The following is a 6410-nucleotide window of genomic DNA, read 5'->3' on the forward strand; positions in this document are numbered from 1 at the left end:
CATTTTTCCATTAGGCCAACCTAGATGTGCTCCCCGTTAGCCATGGGTATGTCCATTTTACTTACACCATGGCATGTCCATTTCCCAAAGAGAATCAACATAAACATAAAATTATTTTTACATATTCCATTTCCCATGTGAAGGTAGGCGGCTAAAACCTGATTCATATTTAATAACACATATAACTACTGTGAATGGTGTACACTCATTCTTTATGTACTCCAACCCAAAGTTCTTAGCACGCCAGGGTGAAGAAGTTCTGGAAGTGTTCTGTGAAGTTGCATCTTGAAGAATGAGGAACGCAGAGGGGCCTCTCAGACCACAGAGGATGGCAGTGCTGGGAATGACGTCTGGAACTGGTCATTGGCACCCAAGGGTGGAGAGAGCTGGAATCCACACCACCATTCCCTTCTTTGTGCATGTTGAGACCTCCTGTGACTTCAGAATCTTTGTCAGCATAGTGTTACAAGAAGCAGTTAATTGAGGTTGGCCAGAGCAACAATGCTTCTTTGGCACTCTTGGTATTTATCGTAGGAGAGTATGGTAAATAGTGCTGGAAGTAGAATGTGCCACTTTCTGGATTATTTTCTTCTAGTTGATGAGTAGGATCTCTTCCAAACCTTGGGAAAGACTTGTGCTTTATAGATATTTTTTTTCTTCCTAATTATATTCCACTACCAGCTTTTCAGCCTGTTTACATGGGTATGTAAAAATACAGAACTAGCTTTCATTTAAAGCTAGAAAAAAAAAAAAACAAAAAGAAAAACATAAAAGTAAAATACGTACTATAGGATCTTCAGAGCTCCTGCCAGTGGACCTCAAACTTGGATTTCAGTTTTTTAGCTCTCTACAAAGAATGGCCTTCACAAGCCCATCCAATGACTGCAACAACAAAGACAGGGCCCCACAATACTTGAGGTCATCGAGGGGCATCATGGCACATTTGGGGCCACCTTAACTTCGTCTCTGCGCTCAGACTGTCCTTGAGTAATCACTGAACTCCCTTTCTGTCCCGTGGGAAATGACACCTTAACGCCTTCTTTCCAAATAGGAAACTTCCACCTTCATGGAAGCGATATCAATTCTACTCAAGGTAAATTCTATAATTTTTCAAAAGTCTTTTGTTTAATATGGAAACTTCAAGCAGAGGACCCAGGGCATTTTCTTTCATCAATGTGATTCTAATTTTATCAGAGCACTAAAAAGAAATCTACTTGGCTTTTTCTTGTCCAGTACTCCACTTGCTCTGAAGCACATTCAAAAGCCACCTCTCTGATCTGAAGACGTCTCCGCAGAATTATGTAATTGGACCAACGGTTGCGGGTTCCCCACACTCTTGCTACTTCGCATTATTGCAGAGCAGACTACTGTTTTGCAGACCTTCCTTATTGCGTAAATGGCTACATTATCACTGTGTACACATTAGGACAAGCAAATGGGCCCCTTAAGGCAAATAAGGGTTCAAATAACCCAGACAAGGTAGCCCAACTGAATTGAGGATTCACCCTTGTTACAACCTCATTGCTTTATGGCACATGAACTAGTGGAAGGGACAGACTGCTTCAAGTGTGTTTCTACTGATCCTGCTGGCAAATCACAGCTTTATTACAGTAATGAGCCTGACCATATTTCTGTGCTTATGCATATTAGGCACCAAATGTATTTTCCGGCCTGCCAGCCTGTGGTAGTAACTAACATGAGCAATTTGTCCTGGGTTGCAGTGTGTGTGCATGCATTAGGTATGAGCATGTTAGTTGCTTTGGGGTATAAAATACTACATGTTTCATCATGCGTATTTTTATATGCACAACTTAACTGTACGCAAAATAGCTTGGCAATTAACCAACACAACTTATTAGTTTACTACAAGATTATTGCATAAATATGTGAACTGGGGACAGCCACAATTTCAATTTGGCAATATTAAAAATTTTGTTGGATTATTAACTATCTGAAGAAATATCTCCCCCCTCTATGGTATAAGTGTTAAGGTTCTTTAAAAAAATATCTCGATTCTTCTCCCATTTTCATTTCCATAAATAACCCTGAACGGGACCCTTTTCGGGAGGCTGTGGGATTTGAGCCGGTGAATTCCCCCATACTCATTGTGAGCTGACATTTGGCCTTTGACCCCGTCAGCTTTCAGGCGAAGGTGAATGATCATTATTACGATTTCTTCCTCAGGATCACATTTTATGTATGCCAGTTATTGGGTCCAGGATTATTAAAAAGGAACATCAGCATACTTCAGCTCAACCGCTAAGAACAGTTATATGTTTCGTCTTTCTGTTGACCACTGGGATCGCAGAGCTCAGTGCTGTTGGCTTGTGTGACTGCCTTGGAGGCGTACAGGACTTACTCCAAAAGTGCAGACACACGGAACCACCTCTCCCTGAACTCTTAATTAAAATGAACTCTTTCTCCCGCTTCGCTGCAAAACAAAGAAACGAACAAAACATTAAGTACGGAATACAGGATTGGTACAAAATAAAGGGTTAGCCTGGTGGGAGGCTGCTGCCAGGGGAATGGCTGCTCTTGCTACTTCCGCACGTGTCACATGTCGTAAGGTGTCAGAGAATTACTTTTTTCCTCCATTCAGGTTGGATTTATGTAAATGACTGCACAGGACAGGTGCCTTTATTTAGTTGCTACTAAAGCCGGAATCATGTTGTACAAGAGCTGATAACATGAAATAACACGAAATAAGTGGGCTTATCCCTTCTGAAGCTTGTTTTACAGTACTGGTATTTCTCTTTAGCAAATCCTGCTGCGTCTTTAAGTAATACGATAAAACAACATAAATGTCTTTGTGGCTAAAACTGATTGTTTCAGGAGGAACATGGCTGTTTTATTCTTGTCTTTTATCTCCTCTACACTGAATTTTTGAAAACATGACCAGCTCCCTGGCCTGTATGTATATAAATAGGCTATTTGCGTAGAGACCCCACAATTATTCATGCATCAAAGAGAGGGAGAATGGGAGGGAACCCCATGCTGATAATAGCAGCACCCCAAATCAATATAAAACCAAGACCGAAATGTGCCTTTTGCAGTCCTGTCACAGATTAATATGGTTCATGATAGATACTTAGTTCTCTGACAGTTTCCCCTGCACCTTCACTGGGAAGTTGATAGAAATTACTCCAGCTGAATGCTTAAAGCAGATGTTATCCCATTAATTAGCTCTGGACCCGGGTACACTCGAGACTTTCCCATTTTCAGGCCGAAAGGAATTGGTCCCAGTGAGCGTGCTCTATATCCACATTTAGTATCATCTCATAAACAGCAGTGAAAACACAGCAGGCCCTTGATGAAGATCCATTAGCTTATTTCTAATTTAAAGTTATGTTGCTTAACCTTAATGTAATTGGTCACCGGTGGCCAACTGTTTGTATAGTGTGTTGATGACCAAAGAGATGTAATAAATTATAAAACTCTCTGCTTAAATGGAGGGAACGACTGTTTTGTTAAAAGCTTTGCATGTAATAATGGTAAAATAATTACACCTCAAGCCGAATAACTGTGAAGCTGTTAATACTAACAACAGAGTTGTTCTCAGGATAGCTCGGTTCATCCCCATTTAAAACCAGTACGTGAACCTGGCTCTTGTATTTAGCAAAAGAGTAACTTGGAAAGTTCAGTCTCACCCTGATTAAAATAAATGGGTAAGTCGTCCTGTTGTCTTAGTTGGGAATGGTGGTGATGGGTAGTAGGGTGGTGGGGTGAATTAAAATAACCAATTGCTATGGTTAACTAGGAGACAAAAAGCACAAACCGGTTCGTAGTCACTGCCAGACACGTCTTTAAAGAAGACTTGATTAGCTGGTGGAAAAACTGGGATAATCATCAAATATGAAAGTAATTGACACAACTTTAATGTTTAATAATGAATAGCCCGCCAGAGGCAAAATAAAGGGAAACGGTCTTCTTTTCTCAGAACAAGTTCTGACTTAAAATTTCTTAGGCCAAATACAGAGAGCGATTGCTCGAGGTTTGTGAACTACAATTCCAAGATTATAATTAAAGTTATAAATATGGTTAAAATGAAATCACACGATTAACAATATTCAATCTATCAGGGGTAATGATATTCATTCCATAGGTTTTCTGTATGTCACTGTGAAAAATCTAGTCCCCCCTCTCCCTGTTAAAGGCTTGTGACTTATTTTGAAATGCAAAAGTGAAATAAACAGAGTCGTGCTTCTGTCTGGATATGCGCTTTTTTTTTTTTTTTTTTCTGTCCTGGTTGGACTGTGTTCACTAGCTTCGCTGTAACAAGTAAGAAAAGTAAAGTTTTTGCTTTTCTCGAAAGATTGTCCTTTTCTCTAAATATTTGCATTCTGAATTTGGATCACCTCCAAAGGGTACTCGCTTCACAATAGAGAAAAAGCACTTCTCTCCCTTCTCACATTACATTTCTTAGAAAGACCTTCGAATAATTTAAACTATTTACAGTACCTCCAGGTCATTATTTCCCCTGACTCCACTGAAATACCTTGGGACACTATTTACGGCTGACTTTCTGAGTTACCCCACAGGATCAGTTTACAAAATGAGACTTCACCATGTGAAAGTCATTATTTTGTTTAACACAACTCGCAATGTTAAGGGATTCCACCCCCCTTTTCTCTTAATTTGCCACTTTCACACAAACGCTGTCATAACTGGTAGTGTCAGTTATGAAAACGTCAGCAGCTCAGATATGAAGAGATGTACACTTCAGGGCCAATATATCAGTAGTATTTGGGGCTAATTCATAAAATCAAAGATATCGATCTGAAAACAACAGGAGAATTAATAGATTTATTTTTTCTTCCAGGAAAACAAAGGGGGGGGGACTTCCTATGCAATGAACAATTCTGCATTATGGATAATAACCTAACAGACACTTCCAAGCAATCAGAGGACAGTGTTCCATGCCACGAAGACCACGCTAATTGAAGCTGTAAAAGGGGAAGTCCCCAAGTTTGTACAGAAAACAGTTGTGCTCTGGGAATAAGTTCAGAGCTACCCTTCTTAATGGTAAAAATGACTCTGTGGCTGTTCCAACTAAAAATCAATGTGGCTCACAATTTTAATAAGGAACATGAATCTGAAAACGTGTTTAGTATCAGGTTATATAAACACACCCTAATGAGATACCATAAAATCCATCACATTAAAGGCTGGTTTCCTGCAAGGTATATTAGCTAAAAATGCTCCATATATTAGGTCAGTATACAACGGTACACATAATAAAGCAGCTCTGTCAAGATAAGATGCATGTTTTGCCCCTTAAAACTGTTATGTTTTGCACATTTTATAAGGTTCCTTGAATACATGAATAAGATAAGTTATTCCCATCTCTTTCTTAAGCAATCTCAGAAATGGCTCTGACCTGAAATTGGAATTCTTGTAAACACCCATCCGAAGAAAATGTGTGCGGCTCTGTCTTAAAGAGACGGTACATGTTTAATTATCCCAACTTCTTCTAGCAGAATACTATTAACGTGCACATTAGCATCATCTCATTGGCTCATCGTGCGGCTCCGCCTTAGGGGCAACAGTAGGAGCTAATCTTATTGCTCCCATGCGCATAATAATGAAATTTGGTCTTGTCTCAAGGCAGCGTTCTTTGGTCTAAAGTACAGCTGGAGACATTACCGTTCTGGAAAATTTCTGACCGATTCCTTGTCAAAGATAAAGAAATAAAATAAAATATAGTCCCAAACAACGACTGTGAAATATACTGCTTTTGCCTTGAGTATCAAATATTCAGCGATTAAAGATACGGACGACTTCATGTTTGAATAAAGACAGGAGTGGAAGCTACATTAGTAGATACCCATGTTTGTATACATACCAAGGAGCACACCCCACATGTAAACTCCAGATAATCAGCGGATACCAATGCAAGTTCTGCTTCTGAACGCTATCTTCGGCTGTGTATAGGTGGGTTACAAAGAAAGCAAAACCATAGAGAGAACCCTTTTCCTCGTGTCTTTTTCATCTGTTTGCCAAGAAACAATGACAAGATCTCATGGAATATAAAATACCCTTGCCTTTTTGCATGCAATGTTGGAAAGCTCTAATAAAAGAAATATGCATACACCGCCTGGCACACACAGAAATACACGTGAATTCAAGGCTACTGAATTAAGGGAGGTTGTTCCAACATTTCCCCCACTGTCCATTATTTGTATTCAAGGTTTTTGAAATGACATTGTAATCTGATGATGCACCAGCCTATTATATTGTCTAGCAGGACAAATATCCTTGCGTTTTCTCTGTAGAACTAACACAATTTTTCCATGTCAGAGGTGCATAATATCCTGGCGGTCATAAGGAATGATGCTATTAATCCTCTTGGGCAATCTCCAGGTCTGATTATTAGGGAAATAAATTTGCATGCTGCATATGAGCTAGGTGAA

General features: G+C 39.6%; 1 long non-coding RNA gene across 5 annotated transcripts in view; it reads left to right on the forward strand.

Moving 5' to 3' along the window:
* Positions 1–4311, forward strand: part of LOC106976764 (uncharacterized) — a 593570-nt gene extending 589259 nt beyond the window's left edge. For all 5 annotated transcript variants that reach the window (XR_008289330.1, XR_008289331.1, XR_008289328.1 and 2 more), the window contains one exon: positions 233–4311. This is a non-coding gene — a long non-coding RNA (uncharacterized LOC106976764). The remainder of the gene's footprint in view (positions 1–232) is intronic.
* The last annotated feature ends 2099 nt before the right edge of the window (positions 4312–6410 follow it).

This window comes from Acinonyx jubatus, chromosome A3 (assembly GCF_027475565.1).
Source record: "Acinonyx jubatus isolate Ajub_Pintada_27869175 chromosome A3, VMU_Ajub_asm_v1.0, whole genome shotgun sequence".
NCBI classification, from domain to species: Eukaryota; Metazoa; Chordata; class Mammalia; order Carnivora; family Felidae; genus Acinonyx; species Acinonyx jubatus.